Source organism: Ambystoma mexicanum, chromosome 14, assembly GCF_040938575.1.
Source record: "Ambystoma mexicanum isolate Mex_15411 chromosome 14, UKY_AmexF1_1, whole genome shotgun sequence".
NCBI lineage: Eukaryota > Metazoa > Chordata > Amphibia > Caudata > Ambystomatidae > Ambystoma > Ambystoma mexicanum.
Window position 1 is genome coordinate 435,748,341 of NC_090940.1, and position 23,168 is coordinate 435,771,508.

Consider the following 23,168-nt stretch of genomic DNA (forward strand, 5'->3'; position numbering starts at 1 on the left):
GCAGTCCGGGGTCACTGTGAAAACTGCCATCGAGGTTCATTAGGAAAAGAATAACAGGGTATCACTGGCAGAATAATAATAATAATAATAATAATAATAATAGAATGTCTTCTGAAGGGCAGTGCTTATGTCATGGAAGATGATGAAGAGTGCAAAGGAGATGTTTCAATGCATCCTCAAGATGTGAGCAAAGCATCAAGACCCATGCCACCTGTTTCCTCCCGGTGGTGGTGGCACAGAGGTGCCACTCTGGCTCATTCGTGGTCATTAATTAGTGAGCCAGACACCACTTGCACACTTTCACACCTTCTTAAGCAAGGCAGACTCAAGCCTCTTGTCACCAAATCTGCAAAGTGCCACCGGAACCACCCTTGGTTCATTTTTACAATGGGCAGCTGGTCAGAAATGTTGGCAAGCTCCTGTTTTATTCTTTAGTGGTCACTGAAGGATTTCAGCAATTTTCTGTTTGTCAAAAGCATATTTTTCCTGAGTTGCAGTGCCCGATCTTCACAGAACACGTTGAACGATAATTGGGAAAGCACTGCGCAGCATTCGTGACACTGGACAGGTGGGCAGGAAACAGTGTACATGTGCATCGCTGCACATTGGCTCTCTTTTAAAGAGCTGCCCACTTTTCACTCAAGTACACTGCACAACTTTCACCAGCAAGCAACTCTGAATGCCTGAATGGAAAAAGCGCGCACAGCAGCAAGCATGCTGGAAGCAGTCAGTACCAGGTTTTCGAGATGGATTAGACCAAAAAAGATTGTAAGTTTTGTTGTCAGTAACAATTGCATGTGCAATCACAGATGGTAATGACTACTGTGAGCCCTGTTTTGAACTCTGCTGGAACCTCAATGTGCAGGACTTCCTAAAAAAAGGCACAGAGTTTGAAAGCCATATGTCAAAATTCAGCCATTCTATCAAAGCGCTGAAGATGCTGGGATTACAAACCACGATCTGCCTTTCCAAGCTCGACCTTAGAAGAGGTGTCTCCCGCTGATGGGATTCTACCCTATATATGATATGATATGTCATTTATAACGCGCCTATACACAAGTGTTTCAAGGCGCAACGAGGCAAGGGAGGGAAAACAGATGGAAGACCGAGACAGCGATCCTAATAGGCCAGGTAACATTGAGATCGCGCAAGTGCAGGAGAGAGGGAGGGGGGAAAAGTAGAGAGGGGAGGGGGCAGTGCAGTACATAGGATAACAGTAAAATAAATAAGACAATAAGAGTGCGGCCAGCTGGTGGAAAGTGCAAGGGTAAGTGCAGGCATCGGGTGTCAAGTGCTGGAAGGGACTGTAGAGATACAGAAATAGTCCCTGAGTGCAAGGGTTGCCAGCAGGGCAGTGCAGGTGTGCAACTGGTGGGGAGGGGACCTGGGCCCGAGATCAGAGGGTAGCCAGGTAACCAGTGCAGTTTCAGATTCAGCCAGGAGATCAGCTGGGGAGAGCAAGAGAGAAGGTAGAAGCAAAGAGGAAGGGCTTGAGGTACTTCCGGAACTGGAGATGGTTCTCCTCAAGTTTCTGAGAGGCAGGTAGGCTGTTCCAGAGGGAGGCCCCAGCTGAAGACAGAGATCTACCCCCAGCTCACTGCTTGGAGAAGCGACTGACCCTAAGGGAGTTGGAGGCGGATGAGCGAAGAGCTCGAGAAGGAAGATATTTAGGAAGAGAGAGTTGAAGGTATTGAGGTCCCAGGCCCCAGAAGGCCTTGTGGACAATGCAGAGGGTTTTGAACTTAATCCTTGCTGCCACTGGGAGCCAGTGCAGAGATTTCAGTCCTGGAGAGATACGATTCCTGGGCTTGAGGCCAAGGACAAGTCTCACAGTCCTGTTTTGGGTGAGTTGCAGAGGGCGGAGAGTAGAGGCAGGCAGAATGAGAAAGAGGATGTTGCAGTAGTGCAGCCTAGAGAGAACTAGAGCTCTGGAGACAACGAGCTTCTGAGTGAAAGAGGGGAAAGGAAGAATACCTCTGAGAAGGGGCAGCTGGTAGTGTGACTTCTTAGAGACGTCAGAGATGTGAGGAGAGAAGGAAAAAGTGGAGTCGAAGAGGATCCCAAGGTTTTTAGCCTCACAGGTGGGAACAGGAAGAGAGCCAAGAGAGGCCTGCCAGGGGGTGACAGGAAAGGAGGGAGCAGATGCGCCGATGAGGAGAATCTCGGTCTTACTGGCATTAAGGCAGAGATCATTGGTGGCACACCACTCCTGGATGGTGAACAGACAGTCAGAGATGCGAGAAGGAGAAGAGGTGGTGGAAGGGAGCCTGAAAATGAGTTGAGTGTCATCCGCATAGCACTGAAAGTTGGGGCAGAGAGCGGCAATGTGGTGGGCAAGAAGTGCCAGATATTGGTTGAACACCCAGGGAGAGAGGTCAGACCCCTGGGGAACACCACAGGAAGAGATAGAGGAGAGGAAGGACCCAAGTTGGACCTGGGAGGGTTGATCGGAGAGGAAGGAGGCCAGCCAAGCCAGGGCCTGGTCGGTGATACCCTGATTATCACAGAGACGGTTAAGCGGGATGGCATGGTTTACCATGTCAAAGGCAGAGGAGTGATCAAGTAAGATGAGGACACAGGGGGTGTTGGAATTGAGGTTGGAGAGGAGGTCTTCACAGATGTTCAGGAGAGCAGTTTCCGTGCTTCTGGCAGCTCTGAAGCCAGACTGATGGTCATGAAGACAACCAACAGATTCAATGTGAAGATTAAGCTGGAAGATGTCCAGCTTTTCCAGGAGTTTGCCCAGTAAAGGAGGGATGGTGATTGGGTGATAGTTAGCGGGTCAGGAAGGGCCAGCAGAGGGTTTCTTAAGAAGAGAATGCAGAAGGGAGTGCTTCAGGAGGAGGGGAAGACTCCAGTGGCGAAGGAGTGGTTGCAGAAATCAGCCAGAGCAGGAGCCAGGGTGTCAATGTGATCCTTGATGGATTTGGAGGAACAGGGGTGAACCTGTTTTGATGAGACTTTAATAGATCGGACTTGTCTAGAAACCTTGTCTGAGGAGAACAGGGGAAAGGCAGAGAAGGCGGGAGGAGAGGTTGGTCAAAGAAGGGCCAGAGGAAGAGCAGGGAGTAGGTGGAGGAGGGGAAGAGGAAGAGAGAGAGGACAGGATGTCGTGAGTTTTAGAGATGAAATGAGAGGCCAGGGCCATGCAGAGGGCCTCAGAGGGGACAGGAGAGATAGAGACTGCAGCAGGATTCGCCAGCTCCTTGCACATTTTAAAGATTTCAGCTGAGTTGTTAAATGCCGCAGAGACGTAGGCTTGAATGTGTGTGGGCTCTCTTCTTGGTGTGGACAGAGAGCCGGTATTGCCTTTGGAGCAGGCAGCGCGCCAGTTTGTCAGAGGATGTACCGGAAGCACGCCATTTCCTCCCAGCCACACTGCACTTGCGTTTAAAGGTGACAAGGTCTGAGTCATACCAAGAGTTGCACTTGGCCTTGGGCTTCAAGTGGATCCTCATGACAGGGGCAAGAACATTAAGAGTATCAGATATAGCATAGTGGAGCATAAAAAGGGCTGTGTCAGGGTGTGAGTCAATCAAGGTGGGAGGGGGGTATACAGTGGCGGTGAAAGCCTTAACTGACACATGCTTCGTGGGTTGGATAATTGAGAAGGTAGGTAGCAGTGCTGGAGTTGGCTTGGCCTGAGGGGTAGTGAGTGTGAGCTCTGAGGAAAGGAGAAAGTGATCACTCCAGAAGAGAGGAGTGGTGAGAGTGATCAAAAGGGGAAGCTCTGAAGAGATCAGAACATCCAGAATGTGCCCTGCAGAGTGAGTCGGGCCAGAGGAGAGAACAGAGAGTGAAAGAGAGTCGCAGAGGTCACAAAAGAGTCCAGTGGAAGGACAGGAAGCATCCAGGTGGATGTTGAAATCTCCAAGAAGGAGGAGTTGAGTGGTTGAGACGAGGAGGGAAGAGGAGAGGTCCGCCCACTCAGAGAGGAAGGAGGAGATCTGACCAGGTGGCCGATAGATGGTAGCCACAGTAAGGGAATGGCCAAAAGAGAGAGAGAGTCTGCAGACAAGGCATTCAAAAGAGGAATAGGCCTGCGAAGGAATGACAGAGGCAGGAATCCACTCAGGGAAGATCAGGGCTACATGCCCTCTCAATCGTTTGGATCTGGGCGCGGAGAGGGTCTTGTAGCCGTCAGGGAGGAGAGAGTCAAAGCTCATGACAGGGCTGGCCATGAACCATGTTTCGGTGGGACAGAGGACGTCAAGGTCAAGTTCCTCCAGGAGGCGGCAGATGTCAGAGGAGTGTTTGACAACTGAGCGAGAGTACAGAGTGGCAATATGGAGAAGGTTGCCGTCCTTGGAAGACATCCAGGGAAGGGTACAAATCAGAGGTACGACCTGCAGAGGTGTAGAATAAGCCAGAACGGGGGCAGAAGAGGAAGGAGGAGAGGGTAAGGTAGCCAAGGAGGAGACAGCGGGGGGAGGCGAGGAAGCCATGGAAGGGAGAGAGGGGACAGCAGGAGAAGAAAGGAAGTTGATGAGGCGCAGGAAGTGTCTATCAAAGAGGAGGAGGTTGGTTTGTGGGCCATGAACCAGGACCATGCCATTCAAGTAAACATTAATGATGACCTTAGAGGAGTAGAAGGGGTCCAGGAGGGCCTCTCACCAGGTCCCACCATTAATGGGAGAGGAAGAGAAGGGAGAGAGCACAGAGACCATATGTAGAGTCCATCGGTCTGGCAAGGTAACGGCAAAGAGGATGTTGGTGAAAGTTTGCCTGGAGGAGGCACTGGTATAGGTGTCAGCGATAGGGAGACCTGGGTTGGAGACCAAGATGTCCTTTTTAAACTTCTTCCTATCAGATTTAGTGAGGAGAGCAGGATAGTGGATAGAGAAGTAATTAGAAAAGATAGGAGAGCTAAAGAGCACCATAGAGTAGGTAGGGAAAGGAGAGAAGAGGAAGGGAGTGGGAAGGGGAGAACACTAGGTGATGGACACAGGGCAGGGTGCAAGCAGACAAGACAGAGAGAGATGAGACAAGTTGACAGTTGGACAATATGACAGGCGCTTAGATAGTGGTAAAGGTTTGCTAGATGAGTGCCTTGCTATGAGGCAAGCCACAAAGCGACATTACTTTCACAAGGCAATTTCTAAATACAGGAGAAAAACACACCTAAATCTGAGTCCTGAATAGTGGGGAACAGGCCTCGGTTTCACAATGCAATTTTAAATACTTTTACGATGCAATTTTGAATACAGGAGAAAACACACCTAAGTTTGAGAGTTCTGAATAGTAGGGAAAAGGCCTAGGTTTCACAATGCAATTTTAAATACTTTAACACTGCAATTTTGAATACAGGAGAAATCACACCTAAGTTTGAGAATCCAGAATAATGGGGAAAAGGCCTAAGTTTAAGAATGCAATTTTAAATACTTTCACAATGCAATATTTTAAATACAGGAGAAAACAGTTTCAGAGTCTGCTATATGGACAGGTTTGCAGGGTAGAGTGAGGTTCAATACCTAACCCAGGACACTCCTACCTTCCTTAGTCACTGCTGATTGAAGGCTGGCCACTGGCTTCCCCTGCTGACACCTGAAGAAACTAGCTGGAGCCACCTCTGTTGGAGCCGCCCTTTGCCTGGGGGCCCTTAGCCGCAGGGGCTGGCAGGCACAGGGCTGCCCAGGGAAGGTCAGTTAAGACCAGAGATGACCCAGTCAGGGGAGAGGGGAGGCCCGGGAGGCAGGAGGAGGGAGGGAAGGAAGATGAAACATGGAAGAGGAACGGGGAGAGGAACCACGTGGGTGCCGGACCAATAGAGGCACAAAGGGCCTCCAAATACAAATGTACTGGCCCAGGAGGGTCGATTGCAGAGCCCCACTCACCTGTGCAGCAGCTGGTGGAATGGCGACTGCACGGGTAAAACAGCAACTAAGCCGATGCACATAATGAAGAACCTATCAGGGGAGGGAGTGGTCCGGGAGAAGGGATGGAAGGAAGATGAAACACAGAAGGGGAGCGGGGAGAGGAACCACGTGGGTGCCGGCCCAAAAGAGGCACAGAGGGCCTCCAAATACAAATTCACTGGCCCAGGAGGGTCAATTGCAGAGCCCCACTCACCTGTGAAGCGCCTAGTGGAAAGGCGTCTTCACGGGTAAAACGTCAACTAAGCTAATGCACACAACGAAGAACCTATCAGGGGAGGGAGTGGTCTGGGAGGCGGAAGGAGAGAGGGAAGGAAGAGGTAACACGATGTGGTCTGTGTTTTGGTATGTGTGTCCATTGGAATTAGTCCTGGGTCAGGTGTTGTTGAAAAAGCCATGTTTTGAGAGATTTGCGAAATGGGAGAATTGTGCAGCGTTCCGAGACCCCACTGGGATCGAGTTCCAGAGGGTGGGTGCATGAAAAGAGAAGGATTGTTTGTGGGTCCTCAGTTGTGAATGAGTTGTGATTCAAGCTGGCTGGTCCATTTGCTGTGCGAGAAGCGTGTGTCACCAGATAAGTGGAGCTTAGTCACCAGGTACACTGGCGTGTTATTCATGACTGGTTTGTAGAGATACATGCAGGCTTGAATATAACCGTGGCCGGGAGAGGAAACCAATGTAGTTTGCATATGACGGGGTGATTCGGTCAAATTTCTGTGCACCCATAATAAGATATGCTGCAGCGTAGTGGACTGCTTTTAGAGGAGCCAAGTGAGCAGCTGGGAGCCCTCCCAGGAGGACATTTCCCCCATCGATGGGCAAGACCACAAGGCCCAGAAGTCCTGCGGCAGGATGAAGGGTTTAATTTTGCGAAGGGTGGAGATCCGGAGTATAGCTGTTTGGTCCTTTTTGGCTATGTGTTTGTGGACGGACAGGCTGGTGAGTCCGAGAGCTGTGGATCAAATCCTTCAAGGCGCATATCATTGGGCCATTGTTGGACAAGTTGTTGTTTAGCGGGTGTACCAATGAGGACAAATTCAATCTTGGATGGGTTTAGTTTGAGGTAGGCAGTTGAAACCCAGGACTAGATGATGGCTAGGTAATCAAGGAGATGAGTGATGTCTGGCACACTATTTACTCTCATGTACAGCTAAGTATCCTCTGTGTATTGGTGGATGGCTATATTGGAATCTTTGAGGAGAATGCACAGAGACTCCATGTAAAGTTTAAAAATGATTGTGAGAGGATGGAGCTTTGGGGGACTCTGCAGGAGGCCTAGAGTTGGTTAGAACACAATGAGTTCGTCTGGATGGCCTGGTGTCTGCCTGAGAGGTAGGAGGACAGTGACAGAGAATCCCATCCTATCGGCAAGAAGGGAGAGAAGGATGAAGTGGTCGACAGTGTAGAATAGAGCCGAGAGGTCAAGGAGGACTAAGAGGCATGAGTGGCTCTTATCCATGATTTGGAGGGCTGGCTTGATGCTACGCTTGGGACGGAACACTAACTGATCGTCATTTAGGCGGTGAAGCTGTTTGATTCTGGTGAGTAGTTGTGTAGTGACTACTTTTTCCAAGATTTTGCCCATGTACAGGAGGTTTGAAATGGGCCAGTATTTGGCCAAGTCATCTTGATCTAGGGTTGTTTTTTCAAAAGAGGTCACATGAGACCAGTTTTGAGGGTGTGCGAGAATTACCCTTCTTTGAAGGAGGCATTAATGATACTGAAGAGCACGTTGAGCGCTGGGCCTGTCAATTGTTAATGAGTGAAGCCGGGATGATATTGTCAGAGTGAGAAGTTTGAGGGAGGGAGGGAATCATTTTTAGGAGATCCATGGGAGAGAAAAGGAAGAATTTGGTCCAGAGAGGCAGTGTGTGTCCTGGAGTGCAGGGGGTCGCTAATGCTGTGGGAAGTTGATTCGATGGTCTCTCGGATTTTGTCAATTGTTTGATAAAAAATGTATTGATTCTGTCGCATTTTTCCTGACTTGCTGGTACCTCGGCCCGAATGAGGTTTTGGTACAATGCTTTACTACTTCAAAGGGGGCTTTGCTCCTGTTGGAGCCTGTCACAATGGTGGTGGTAAGCCTCTTTGGCCTTGGTAATCAGATTTTTGTACCACCAGTTCTCTAGGGCTCTGATTGAGTATTTGTTGGAGGCGAGCACGGGGGTGTAGCAAGCAGAGGATAGTTTGGTCTTAGCACGCCTGGTTTTTAGGGGGCTTAAGTGTCCACCAGTTTCATAGCAGAGCTGGTGACCAATTTTAGGAGGCCAGAGGCATCCCCTGTGGTGGGGCAGTCTGTAAAGTTTGCTTCTAGCTCATTGACTAGGAAGGTTTTGAATGAGCAGCACTGAATGAGAGGGCATTTAGCCTGACCTTTGTGGGCTGTAGTTGAGTGGGTGACCGATAGTGGGATGGCAGCGTGGTCAGATGAGTCCAATGGGATAAGGTCGGTGCAGGTGATAAGAGGGAATGATGTGAAGGTCGAGTCTACAGTGTTGACTTTGTTGTGTGGGGTGATAGTACAATTTGCTTAAGGTCCATGGAACCAGTCAGTGCGAAAAGCGTGCTTCGACTGAAGTTGTCGGCTTGTGACTCGGGGACATTAAAGTCTCAGAAGAAGACATTATTAGAGTGTGCTAATTTGGTAGAGGAAAGTTGTAGATGTCGGCAATGAAAGAGTCACTTCTGTGAGGTAGTCTGTAGATGAGGGGGATGGTGATGGATACCTTTTGCGATAAAGGGAACTGGCAGGCAAGTGATTCAAACAAGCGTATTCTGGGAGATGGCCCAGTCGGCATGTTGGATGCAGTAGCCTTGCGGTAGGAGGACGTTGAAAACATGGGGGAAGGGTGGGGTAAACAATTTTTCAGTGATGAATAGGCCATCAAAGTTGCGGTATGAGATGAAATCAGTGATCTCTGCAGCGTGAGTGACTGCTGTATGAAAAATGATCAACATGAGAGGGTGAAATGTTTCAGTGTTTCTAGCTCATCGCATCCACACAGCTGGCACAAGCGTGAATGGCACACACTCCCTGCTCTATTACCTACTATTTCCAGGGTTGCACAAACATTGAATTTCATTAGCAGGTAGTTCCAAAAGATATGGGGGTTGGGGTATGCGCTAATGTAGCCTGACATGGTTGTCCGTGACATCCAGTATTGACAATAATTCCCACTGTTTTTCTATGTGGCAAGTTCTAGTAAATGCTGTTCCGGACTGTACACTGACATTTTTTGTTTTAACCAAAATTTGAACCTGCTTGGTATCTATTCAGAGCAACTACATCATACCCACAGGACCACTTTTTATTGTGTTTGGCAATTTTGTCAATGGTACCAAACTCAAATGCATTATCTATTTCTAGGTGTGCTCTATTGTATCTATTAGTGTGTAATTTGTTATCTGCAACACATTGTCATAGCACATCACCATTTTCTTAATGCATGCTGTTACAACTCCATTCATTCCAAATTCTAGATATACGTACTCAATAGTTAGGTTTTTTGGCATCCCAAATAATGTCCTCAATATACAGGCTTCTAGCCTTTTTAGGTCTACCATATATCTATGGATCCATATTTCACTCCTATACAACATCACTGGCAAGATTTTAGCTTGATAGGACATCAAAATTGCCCATGTTGAAATGCCAACATTCTTCCCAATAAAAGCATTAATTGCATCTGCAGCCTTCATGCATTTTGCTTTTGTTACCTTTAGGTGTTGGTCCCATTTCAGTTTATCATCTACCAAGACTCCTAGATAAGTATATGATTTTACTTGCTCTAATTTAGTATCTTCTATTTTCCATGAATATTGTTTTTTTGGTTTTCGTTATACTAAACACCATAATTTTGCCTTTTTGGTTGTTCACTTTCAGTCCATTTAATTTTGCGTAGACCATCAAGTTATCTAGTAGACTTTGTAGTCTACTTGCAGTAAAGTCAAGGAGTAACAAGACATCAGCGTAGGCGAGCCAGTTTATTTTATTGGTGCCTACTTTTACTGCGTTGACCATCAAGTTCGCACACTCATTACCTGTATCTGCCAGATACAGGTTAAACAGAGTTGCTGCTACAATGCAACCCTGCTTAACTCCTCTCCTCGTAGTCATAGGAGCTGATAGCTTACCTCCTACATCCAACCGGATGCATACTGTTGTGTCAGTGTATAACAGCATCAACATTTTCAACAATCCCCGCCAGATACCCCAGGTGTCAATTTTTTTCCATAATCTATTTCTGACAACGGTGTCGAATGCGGCACTGAAGCCGATGAAGGCACAATAAACATCGCGCTCTCGCCGCTTCCAGGAGTACTCAACTGCCGATGTCAGAATCAAAATATTATGGTTTGTACTATCCGTAGGACGAAACACTATCTGGTTAGGAGGGAGAATGTTGTTTTCTTTGATCCACATATTTAGGTCGCATAATAGCGCCCTGGCAAATATTTTAGATGATATATCCAACATGGCTAAGGTGCAGTAATTTGCCGGATTATCCCATGGTCCCTTTTTGCACACTGCTAGTAAGTGGCTCATTAATGAAGAATCAAGTAAAGAGATGGGTCTATAGCATTTAGGGGACCTGTCACACTTTGGGTAATGATGACTGTGAATAGAGACCAGAGAATATTTTTTAACATAATGTGTTACATAACATGAGGTGCCCTTGCATATGGAAACAGCTTAAATATTTTGCACAAAATAACATCGGGGCATACACAGTTGTTTGATTTTAAATGTAAAATGATCTTAGATCACTCAGAAACTGAAAAAAAATACATTTTCAACGCTAGCATGTTGACAGCCTTAGTAGTATGATCCGAATTCGCAAAATGTTCAACCCCGGCCTCGGCACTAACATTATTCTCAAGTCTTATGGCTGCAAATTTACAAAACTGCCATGAATTGTTGTCCACTGTAGCCATGAAGAGATCTTGCCAGGCCTTTTCCATACATAGTTTTCATAGTTTGTATATATCTCTTATAGGCCGTCCTAAACCTAGCAAACTTGCGACAGTTTTGTTCATCAGATTTGAATGTCCATCCTCCATTCCCAATGAACACGCATGAATTCAGATATTTGCTCGATCCTACATATTAATGTGCTCCTCTCCCTGTTTGCAGCAGAGGTGTAGCCAGGATTGTGTAACAAGTGGGGCCTGTAGCGAGTCTACTAGGGCCCGCCCTAAGGGGAGGCTGCAGATAGACATGCATTTGTTCTAAATGCGCAGGAGCGACAAAGCATAGATGGGGAGCCCAACCATTCAAGAGGATTCATTAGAAGAGCCAAGTCACCAACAATGCACAGAGGATGTTTCCAATGCATTTTCATAGTGTAGTACCTTCCCCCTACACCAACCTCTTCTTCAAATAATAAAATAATAACTCAACGTGGCTTTGTTGCACCCATACACACCAGTTAAACATGCCATGCTTATGTTTTCAAATTTATATAGCGTGCCAGGTACCGAAGGCTAAAGGGTGCTTAACATAGATACATTATACTGAGAAAATGACATACAAATGAGATGAGGATCGAATGGCGGATCATGACGGAGTCTCCATGGAAAGACAATCAGGGTAATTCATGGAATAAATGTGAGCCGAAAAGGGGAGCGCAAGCGTGAAAATCGCAGTGCACACATGCCAAAGCCACGCACGCAGCCGTTCGTCGAATCACGGAATGCGCTGCGCGTGTAAATCCTGGGATGTGCGCCAAATCCGTGGGTGGCGCACACGGGCGCACACGTCACTAAATGCCATGCGCGACACGCACAGCAAAAGCGCACAACGTGTAGCGCACACAAGAAAAGTGGGCGTAACACGGGGCGTAACACGCGGAATGGGGAACAACGCGTGAAAATGTGGGCGTTACGGGGGAAGTACCGGAGGTAAATTCTCTCAACACCCACACGCACGCTAACAACACGTATTCATGGAATTGAACAGGGGAAACCTGTGCGCCAAAAAAGATGCGCTAATCCATAAACACGTATGCCAGCAGGAAGCAGGCGTAAGCGGCCCCGCGCAGCATAAAAGCGCGTGCAAACAACAAACATGTATATACAGCTATGATGAATGTCCCATTCTGTGGCCCCCGAGGAGAAATGAGGTGTCACGCAACGCTCAGGCACCTCAAAAAACAAGAAAAAGAGATACGCGACCGCTGTAGCCCACGTGCATGTGAAAATCCCTGTGCACCCCCTGAAATACATGTACCCAGGCCAATCGCATGTGAAAATCCATGCACACCCCCGAAATACGCACAGGCAGCCCATCCACCATCCCCATGCCCCGCAGGCAGCACACACCACATGGGGGACTTTTTCCACGCTATTTACCTGACGCAAGCGGGTTACACGTATTTGGAGGGGTGCGCCTGGTCTTTCACATGAGTTTGGCCTGGGTATGTGTATTTCAGGGGTACGTGAGGATTTTCACATGTTTTTTCCACGCGTTTTGGCAGCCACGAGCGGGGTACGCATATGGAAGGGGGTGCGCAGGGAGATTTCCATGCGTTTTGGCTCCCGCGAGCGGGTTACCCGTATTCAAGGGGGTGCGCGAGTACATTTCCACGCGTTTTGGCTGCCGTGAGCGGGGTACGCAAAATTTGTCACGTGATTACAGATTAGCGGCCCTGTCGGCTGGTCCAGGGTTAGCGCGGCCATTTGCGCCGTATTGGGGATTTCGATGGCTTTTCCTTGCGCAAGGGGCGTTCTTGGGGGCGTAATTGGCACTGCGGGATGTTACCTTCGCCACAGCTCCAAATGGCTTGGGAAATCCATGAATACCCGGTGCTGTTTAGCGCATACGGCTGGCGCACATGGCTGGCGCACACTGGCGCACGCTCCCTCTCTGCGCTGCTTGCGTGCGCTGCTTCTGCGCTGAATTCTATCAATTACCCGGTATACTTTTTGAGGCAAGAAAAGAAATTAAGAAAAGAGAACAGTTTTCAACTTTTTCTTGAAGACCTTGGTAGATGCAATAATTCTCAGTGGAGGCATTGGAGTGTTCCATGCCTGGGGAGCTGCAGATGCAAAGGCAGCGTCCCTGGACTTCTTGGTCTTAAAGCGGGGGATAGTAAGAAGATTTGAACCATCTGATCTAAGAGCTCTATTGCACTGCTTTAGGATTATGACTTCTTTCAAATATGCGGGCATTATTCCCTGTATACATTTATGTGTAACAAGAAGCAGTCTAAAGGAGACCCTGGCCTGAATGGGAAGCCATTACAGACTGCTACGTGCTTCCGACACGTGGTCTCTTTTCGTAAGACGTTTAACAACTTACGGGTCCATATTGTTTAACCTGGAGATGGTGAAATTCTGATAGAGCTACAACAATAATCTATTTTAGAGCCTATAATTGCCCTTGCCAGGGTCTCTGAGTTTTTTTCAGATATAAACGGTCTGAGACAGCGAAACAATTTAATGAAATATGATGCCAAGGAGATCAGGCTGTTAACCTGGGCTTTTATATTCAGCTCTGTATCTAAATAGATGCCCAAGGTCTTCACTTTACTCATGGCATCGATTTGACAGTTGTCTATATTGACATTCCTATAGCTGGGTCCCAGCTTCTCGAGTTTGGTCTCTGACCCAGCTAATAGAAGCTCAGTTTTGGAGCCGTTGATGGCTAAACCATTAGCCACCATCCAGTGCTGAATTTTTTATAGATTTTATTAATGAGTTTTTCATCCTCCAGATATGATCCTGAAATAGGTATGACACACTGAGTGTCATCCGCGTAGTTCGCAACGCAAATATGATTCCTTCCTTTTCCAACATCTGAAAAAAAGGGATCATAAAGATATTGTAAAAGCAGGGCGACACACAGGCACCCTGTGGGACACCGTACATAAGAGTAATGGGTTTTGCTTCTGCGCTGTCACTAGCCACTCTGACTTGCCTCCCCTTCAAAAAGGAGGTAGTCCAGCCTGTGGCTACCTCGGAGAATTTGCCATTATTCTTTAACCTGGTGAACAAATTGGAATGGTCCACCAGGTCGAAAGCTGCCGACAGATCAAGAATCATAAGAAGACAGATGTGGCCCTTATCCATCCTGCAAAGTAGATGGGACTTTAGAGCCAGCAAAGCAGTCTGTTGTCCCTGTTAAAAAATGTTCATGGTCCAATGACCCTCCCTGGGCCCCAGCCTTGCATACACAGACACGTCCACACAAATACACACACAGAGACACAGACAGACACACACACACACACACACACACAGACAAACATACACATAGACAAATCCAGACACACAAACTCATGCACATTTATGCACATTCATCCACCAGTCACATACCCATACAGTTTCGCTGTCATTCGCACAAGCACTCAGAACATTCATACTGCATTCTCATTCACACCTGTTCTCACAGCGATGTGCACTATTCACATTGCATTAATTTGTACAAATGCACTTACAGACACCCCCTCGAATACATGCATATGTACATACACACACACGTGCACTTAGACACACCCTCGCAAGCATGTACACATCATACCTACATACAATTCTCGCACACACGCATACATACAAACAATACACACAAACAAAAACATGTTTTCTCCCATTAGCTGTTTCCCTCCAGACTCGCCACACTGCCTCCTCAACTGCTCCGTAGGCCGCCGCCTCCTGCACAGACAGAAACCAGGAAGCAGAAATAGCTTCCTGATTCCTGACATGTATGCAACAGGGTCCGTTCCCCGGGTCATCTGCGCAATGCACTGATTTTCCGGAGAGAGAAACCTTCTGCTCAGGCTGCACTGTGGCAGTTGTAAATGCCCACTCAGCACATTTACAGATTGTGGGTGGGCTTTGCCCCTCAGACCCTACTCTGTCTGCGCCTCTGGTAAGCAGCCATGGCCGGCAGCTTTGCTGCCCCCACCCTCATGAATACTCGACAGGGGAGGCTGCTGGACACGTTCCTGGTTATAGGTTTAAGATAATCACTTCTAATTGCCGTAATAGCAGCAAAACTCTAAGAAATTACAAAATGAAATTGTGGAATCTTGTCCCCTACACCAAGCCGCTAAAGATGACTGTGCCCTTTCTAGCCACGGAGGCCCACTCACCAAGATATGGTCATTGGTCGATTCTAACATAAATGACCAATCAGATCTTGAGTTTGATGCAGTCATTTGACAATATCTCACTCAACCTGTGATGATGTATCAGTGTTAACACACCGCGCATGTGCAGTCCGGTTCCTTTTGATCTGATCGAAACGTTTTCATCACACTTTTTTTTTACTGGCAAATATGTGCAGGGAGTAGGGTGATCAGAAGTCCTGGTTTTCCCGGGACCGTCCCAGTATTTCACCCACTGTCCCAGGGTCCAAAGAGTTTATTAAGTTTACAAACCATATCCGGTTTTTAAATTTCGGAAAACACTGTTCCGTTATTTTTTTTGATTGACGGGTTCATGGGTCCCTTTGTGAGCATGCGCAGAGCTGATTTAGCTGCTCTGCGCATGCTTACAATTTCTTCCTCAGTGCCCTCCATAATTCTCGGGCATGAGAGGTTGCTCCAGTTCATTTCAAATCCATGTGTGCGCATTTTAAACTTCAGTAGGTCTTTCACGGGATTGCCCTCTCCTCTCTTCTTCTTGCAGAACCGAGGAACCCTGGACCCACCGCATCATCATACAGCTGGAGTTCCGCTGGGCACTGACGAGCTGCACGGCCCTGCAGCTACAGCTGAAAACTCCAGCGCCATTACCAATGATTTTTCCGGTGTTTGACATGGCACGAGTGCCCCATCTCAGTTCAGACTGTCATGCAGGCTCTCGATGCTGCAGCTGTGCCTCTCAAACACTGATCCTGGTCCCCGACATTTCCAGGTAATCCCGAATATAATATATGCAAGAAATTACTATCATAGGAAGGTTTGATTTACTTTAATCTGCAAATAATGACTAGTTGAAAATAGCAAACCCGTCCCCAATTGTTGTTCTTTTTTATGTTAGTGGCCTGTCCCAGTCTTTTGTTTTGGAAAATCTGGTCACCCTAGCTGGGGGGAGCATCCACGGCCGTCCTTAAGGGCAGCAGAGCCCCTGTTTAACAGGGGCGGGGACCAGAGCGGCCACTTTTTTTTTTACCTCCTCACTCCGGCGAGGAGGTTAAATAGGTCCGTTAGCACCCCATTGCCATTGAATGAGTCCGCCGCCGCGGGTTCATTCAATGACAATGAGGCGCCTCCCACGCCTTCTGCCACCACGCTAGCTCGGAGGAGCCCTTGAAAGACTCCCGGAGCTGGTGTGGTGGGGGGGCTAATGGCGCATTTTCTTGTGAAAAGTGCCCAAGGCGGAGGGGCGCATTTAAATGCACCCGCCGCCATGGGCACATTTTACAGTAAAAGGACGCCTGCTGTGCCTTTTTCCCACAACGCCAGCTGGGGGAGCCCTTAAAAGACTCCCCCCGAGATGGAGTGGCGGGGGCAAAAGGCGCCCTGGGGGGCGTGGCGCCCCGGGCGCCCCCCCCTAGTGCCGGCTCTGCTTGCATCCCCCCCCTTAGAACCCCTTCATTAGTTATTTACCTTAACCCACCACCCAAAAATATTTGGGCCAAAAGCCAAAAGCAGATTGTTGTGGCCTAAATGGATGACAGGACGCTGTAGGATTTCTAACAGTCTTTATTGACTGACAACAAGTGAAAAGGTCCTAAGGCGGACTGGTGGCGCAGGGCGCTTACTCACTGTTCAATGCGACCAGGTCCTGTGCTTCCCCAGTTGCTTCACTGTGGAAGGGTTGTGCTCACCGGTGGCACGCTGTAAACTCCTAGGGCCCCCATGAAGCCTCCAGTGGCTGTGGTGTTATGCCCTAGGAGCTGTGGTGAGAGTTCTTGACTTCACTCTCCTTTTTATGTAGACAGGAGCAGCGCTCCTGTACGACCGCTTCAGCTGGCAGAGCGCCAACTCTGAAGCGGGAACGTTTTCCCGTGGAGCGTGGGCTCGCGAGATCCCGTCTCACGAGATCTCGCGAGAACACGCTCCCGCGATCACGTGATGTCCCCACACAGATGTAAAAAATTTGATAAATTCTTCTTCGACGAAATCTTCTGCAGCCAGAACTCCTTACCCCGTGCAGTCCCTCCACCCTTCCTTGTTCAATGCTCCACTTTCGGCTCATCCCTTGTAGAGAAGTGGAGCCCCGGGGGGAATGCGAACGTTTCCCCCCGGGGTGTATTTTGGCGCTGCACACGGCTAGAGAGTGGCTGTGGGGGGGTAGAGCGCACCAAGGGGTATTTAAACTGTCAGGGAACGTTCGGGAGGCAGGCGACGGTTGGACTTTGAGATTGTTCAGTCCTGGTCGCCTGCTCCCGAGCTTTCCCTGAAGTAGCTGGGCCTAGGGTGTCGAGGTTAGTTCAGGTGAGGAAGGTTTGTTGGTTAGTCAGAGGGGAAGGTTAGGCATTATCAGTTATAAAAAAGAATAATATATTTTAATTATATATAGTGAGGGGTGCCGTAGATAAGACACCCCTCTCTGTTTACCTGAGTTCGTCGGCTTCGCATATTTATTAGTGTTGCCTGCAGAGCTGAGTTCTCATTTCAGCCCTGGGTTTTGTCAAGTGGGTAGGGGCCCCATTAATCTGGTGTGAAGGAAGTGAGGTTTTATCAGTGGCAGCTTGTGTTATCGGCTGCAGGAATCTTCAGGCCCATGCCCCGTGGCCATCTGGCAGCTCCGGCGTAGCTGCCTGGGGTCTGCCAGCCCTCCAACGTATGGCTGTAATTAATCCAGCTTGACAGTTTGCTACGCGCTTGTGAGCGCGGTAGCATTCTCAGGTTAAAGGGGGCACTGCAGTTCCCTTAAAGGGACCGCTTTAATTTCTGTGCTAGTGCGGTGCGGCCCGCGAGCCGCTAGGGGGCAATGTATTAAGCTCCTTTTCGGCCCCCCTTTTTTAAAATGGGCTCCTGTTTTTGTGTTTTCTTTTTTTAGCTTGTGGTAGGTGAGGAGTTAGGGGAGGGTGCTTTTTTAGGGCAGGGGTATTTTCTCAGGTGGGGGATTAAAATAAATAAATAAATAAATTGTGGTTAAGATTATAATAATAATAATTTAGCATTTATATAGCGCTGCGAACCCTCTGGTGTTTGAGCGCTGCTTATTATTACCCACGGTGTGGTGCTAATTGTTTCTATATTATTTATCTGTGAGTTATATTTTTTAATTACTGTTTACAGGGTTATTAATTTTACAGCCCATTTTTCTTTGTTGGGTTTCGCAGGCTAGGGGTAGTGGTCCACGGGTAGGTGTTGGCTCGGGGGCTTAGTTTAGCTAGTTTAGCTTCATGGGGCATATGGTAGTGCACAACCAGATTATTGGTGCACGATGGTGGGTCAGGGAGCCAGCAGGAAGATTATGGTGGATGCTAGGGCTCTGAGGGAGGCCCTGGAAATTATTAGCAGGGCATCTAAGAACCAATTGGAAGGGGCAGTGGGGGAGGTCACGGGTGAGGGGGAGTTAGGTGGGGACAGGCCGCATCGTAGAGCTGCGGCAGATGGGGCTCTCGCGGCATTGGTGGCTTGCACCCCCGCGGCAGGGAGAGGGGAGGTTTGGGAATCCAGGGGCAGGAAGATGTGGAGGGAGATAGACAGGAGAGCAGCCAGGGGAGCAATGATTTCGGGTGGGGAGCCAGAGAGGGATGGAGTTAATGATGGCCAAGGGGAGCTAGGGGATGTTAGGAGTGCGAAAAAAGGGGTGGGTCAAGGGAGCCATGGAGGGGGGTGATGGAGCGCAGAAGGGGGCGACAGGGCAGAGGGGAAAAGGGGGTAAATACCTGCAGAAGAGTGCAGGTGGGAGAAGGAGAGAGAGGTCCCCATCAATGAAGGAGGATGCAGAGGGGCACGGAATGGCCCCCCCTGGTAGGAGGAGTGAGGGTGGAGGGCGCTGCGCAGCCCCAGCTGTTCAGGTGGAGGGAGAGGGTTTTAGAACGACCCCTCCTCGGTCAGCGCATGGAGAACCTAGAGAGTACAGCACGGCCCCTAGTGAGGAGGATTACAGGGTGGAGGGCTGCACGCCTCGCCCCGAGAGAAGAGGACCAGGCAGGGGTTTCTGCGGCCCCGCCGAGAAGATTTCAAAGGAGTGGCGGGGCTGGCGCCCCGGGCTCGCAGGAAGAAGATTGACTCAACTCGAGCATGAGCTCACATCGACAATGGTATTGAAGTTGGATTGGTTCATTATGTGGGGCAGTGGGAGAAAGAAGGTTACAGGACTGTGAGGGTAAGGGGGGAGGAGAGAAGAAGTTTGAGGGGGGAGTGGGAAAGACAGGTGCAGGGGGGTTGGATGGCGAGAGGTCGGGGGAACAATTGGCTGGGTGAGTATGCTGACATGTTTTGTCCCCGCAGTAGGAGCCCTCTAAGAAAAGAGATGAGGAGCATCGGTGTGGATGCCAGACCGCAGACGGGCTGTGTGGAAAGAGGTGAGCGGGAAAGGGAATGGTCATCTGCATGGCAGAGAGGGGGCACGAGAATGGGGATGGGAAATGAAGGGTCTGGGCTGCAAGGGGTAAGGAAAGAAGTTGGTGTACAGGCCATTGGAGCCTGGGGGGGTGAGAAGGGCATTTGCTCAGTGGAGGTTCAAACGGACAAGGTGGTGGAGCCATTGGTGCTTGAGGTGCAAGTTGCAAAAGGAAAGGAGGTTGAAGTGAAAGGAGAAAAAACTGCCGTACATGGGTATCACAAAATCCTTGGGGGCACACTTGATGGCATCGACCAAGGAGAAGATTCAGGCGGGGGAATTTGTAGATGTTTTTAAGCTACTCCATAGGGAAATGAGAGCAAAGGAGGGGTCTAAGAAAGAAGAGAGGGAACTGGCTTCACCCCCAAGGGTCCCAGTGACTATTGAGAATTGGACGTCGGCATTTATCATTTATGCCAGCGTATATTGTGAGAAATTCCCGGAGCGATGCGTGGCTCTGCTTAAATATATGGACGTAATTAGGTAGGCTTTCACGAGTTTTGGGGGTTTGGTGAGGAATTTAGAGCAAGAATGGCGGAGGAGAGTCAGGCTGTTTGGGGGGAGATAGACATGGATCTTTGGCTGCAATGGAGGGCTCCAACGAGGCCTGCCCCCACATTGCCCCCACATTGCACACAGCAAGTGGTCTGCCTGTGCCTTACCGGCCCTTTCTTGGTCGCCCCGCCCATGAGGGGGTGGGGGGAGGAGGCAGCGAACAGCCCTCAGCAGCATGTTGGGCGTTCATTAAAGAAGGCTGCACAAGGTGGATGTGCAAATTTAAACACGAGTGCAGCAGGTGTGCGGGTCGGCATCCGGTGACAGATTCTTTTCAGGCAGGGGACAGTGGGTCAAGGCGAGGATCTGGGCAAGGAGGTGGGGGGAAGGACCGCATGCCAGGTAAATTGGGGTGTTCTGGTAGGTCGGGCTCAGTTTTTCTGTAAAGGAGGGGCGGGGGGCGCAAGGTTTGATGAGAGGTTTTGGGGGCGATCCAAAGGGGGTAGGAGAGGGGTGAGGAGGAAGACGCTTAGGAGGGGCAGGGGAGGGCTGCAGGGGGAATGGTACTGTGGAAATTGTTAAGGGGTGGTGGACGTCGTTTGGAGGGCATGGACAACGGTGGCGAAGCCCTCACGCTTGCTGCACGACAAGGTGAGTAAGCTTTAGGCTGCATGGACGGGGGTGCGGGAGCGCCTCTGGTGCAGCAGGGGGAAGTGATGAAATGGGTCTGCATGGACGCGGTTGCACTAGGGCCCCTGGTGCAGCTGGGAAAAAAAAAGAAAAGGAGCAAAGAAGCAAGGTGCTGGAAGAGGAATTTATATGGAATGGACTGCATGGACGGGGGCGCAGTTTTGACCACTGGTGCAGCGGTGGAGAGGAGTAAGGCAGAAAAGGGGCCTGCATGGAAGGGGGTGCACTAGGGCCCCTGGTGCAGGTGGGAAACAGGTGGTAATGGACGCAAGGAGCTTGAAGATTAATTATATGGAATGGACTGCATGGACGGGGGTGCAGGTTTGGCCCCTGGTGCAGTGGCGAAGAGGAGTAATAAAGAAAAGGGCCTGCATGGACGGGTGTGCAAGTGGGCCCCCGGTGCAGGGTGGGCAACGCAGGGCCATATTAAGGTGAGGGAAGGTGGGGGGCAATGGGTAGCAGGAGGGTAATAGGTTAGAGGGAAAAGGGGGTCTAAGTGGGATTAGGTGTATGGTTTAAAGGTTAGGTGAAAGGTGCGAAATATAGGGGGACAGGTAAGAGAGGACTGGGGGTGTTTCCGGAGAGGGATAAGGAGATGGCCAGGAAGGATAGGTTTCTGAGGAAGGTGTTACTAGTGATGTGGGAAAGGTTAGGAGGTTGGAATCATTCATTTAGGAGGGGTGCAGCATCTGAAAGTAGCAGGCTGGGCTATTCAGAGGAGTAGGTGAAACGTTTGGGACGCTGGAAGTAAGGGAGATACAAAGGGTATGTCAGGGACTGGGGCAAACGGGATGTCTTTAAAGAATTTTTCAGTAGGTAGCAGGATTGTTGCATTTAGTAGGATGTTGTTGATTTGTAAGTGATTTTGTAATTTCTTTTCCAGATGCTGCTAGGAGGTCGGGTCAGATGCCGAAAATCTGGTTTGTGGGACATGCTATGGTTAAGTGGGCGGGGAAAGAAGCTGAGATAGAGTTGTTGGCAGGCAACTGGGTTGCAGCTATAAAGATGTTGTGGTAAGATGGTCCGGGTCTGGGGGGCTGCGCTGGGATCAGTTGCTTCCTATGTTGGCTGGGTTGAGGGAAAGCTATGTGCCTCCAGATGGGGTGATTATTCATGGTGGGGAAAATGATCTGGTAAGGAATACGGGTGTGGCTATTCTTAGGAAAATATAAAGGGATTTTGTTATGGGTCCGAAAAGTGTGGCCTCAAGCATCTGTAGTGGGGACTAAGTGGTTACCGCGGAGAGTTAGGAGCGGAGCGAGAAATTAGGGAGCGATAGAGAGGGCATGGAAGGGGATAAACAGAGAGATGGTAGAATTTTGTGCATCGGTGGCGGTACAGGTTTTGGACCATAAGGAGATAGTTTAGGAAGGATTCATGAGGTTTAGAGAGGATGGTGTACACTTGTCGGTTTTTGGGAATAATCATTATCGGGCGGACTTGAGCTCTTGGCTGGGAGATTGGTTAAGGAGTTGGAGGTAAGGAGAACTGGTGGGGGGGCAGAAAGAACACCTCGGTGGAGGGTTTTTCTGGTGCCGGGGGGCATGGCCCCTTTAGATGTGGGGGGGGGGAAGCACAATGGGGGAATGGCGCAGGAAAGGATGGGGTGGTGCTGTTTGCACAAGCGGGCCACCCCGGGGGAACAGGTATTGAGCCTGGAGGGGCATGGCCCCAGGGAGAAAGCGGCACGCCTGGAGAAGGGGTAAGGAGACGGTAGGGTCCAAGGGATAGTTAGGGAGGAAGTGGTTTTATTTAATTATTTAATTGTTGGGGGGAAAATGAAAATGTTTAATTATTTAATTGGTTGTTTAAAATAGTTCTGTAGTCTGTAAGCCCATGGAGCCAGGTAAGCGTTTAATAAAGATTGCCCATGCGACTAGCGCAGGAAGTCTTGATTCTATTAAAGACACGGAGGCGAGCATTATGCTTTATCATCTTTAATTACTGCTAACCACAGCTTTTTAAATCTTTCTTTTTTTTCATGTATAACACTTTTTTAATTTTTTTTTTATAACTCGTATAAACAGAGAAAAGAAAAAATGAAAACATCATCGTCTTAACATGACAAAACTACATTTCCCATGAGGCTTCTCTGCCTGGTAGTCCCACAGCCTCTCTTTCACTGTCCAATCCGGCAATCCTTCCTGCTATAAGTCCCTGTTTCCCCGGGTCCCTTCCTCTTCTTTTGCAGCGCACCGATTAACTGAACAAAGTCTAAGATTCAACTGAATTATCGTAACTCCAAAAAGAAATTGTCTTTTCTATCCTCGATAGCTTTGCCGTGCTCTAAATTCGCAGGACTGCTGCCTTCCATACACTAATCTCTATTACTCTTTTGATCCTCTCCTATGCAAAAAGAGAAATGCGCATGTTAGGGAAGGGGAATACAGTTCGTCACATATCATAATCAAGTCTTTACGTAAACAACTTTGCAACCATTACAGATCATAAAATAACACCCCTCGCTGTACTCCATAGGGTGGGATAATGCTCGCCTCTGTGTCTTTAATAGAATCAAGACTTCCTGCGCTAGTCGCAAGGGCAATCTTTATTCTATGACAAGACCGGAGGCGAGCATTATGCTTGTTCAAAGCTTTCTACCACAGCAGCTGCTATATTGGATACTGGTTTGAAATAAAA

General features: G+C 49.0%; 1 protein-coding gene and 1 long non-coding RNA gene across 5 annotated transcripts in view; one reads left to right on the plus strand and one right to left on the minus strand.

Annotated features, from left to right (window-relative positions):
- The window catches only part of LTBP2 (latent transforming growth factor beta binding protein 2), a 1,918,131-nt gene that overhangs the window by 1,586,252 nt on the left and 308,711 nt on the right, over positions 1–23,168 (minus strand). The window lies entirely within an intron of this gene.
- The window catches only part of LOC138527309 (uncharacterized), a 46,824-nt gene continuing 39,052 nt past the window's right edge, over positions 15,397–23,168 (plus strand). Inside the window, exon 1 of the long non-coding RNA XR_011283882.1 lies at positions 15,397–15,731. This is a non-coding gene — a long non-coding RNA (uncharacterized lncRNA). The remainder of the gene's footprint in view (positions 15,732–23,168) is intronic.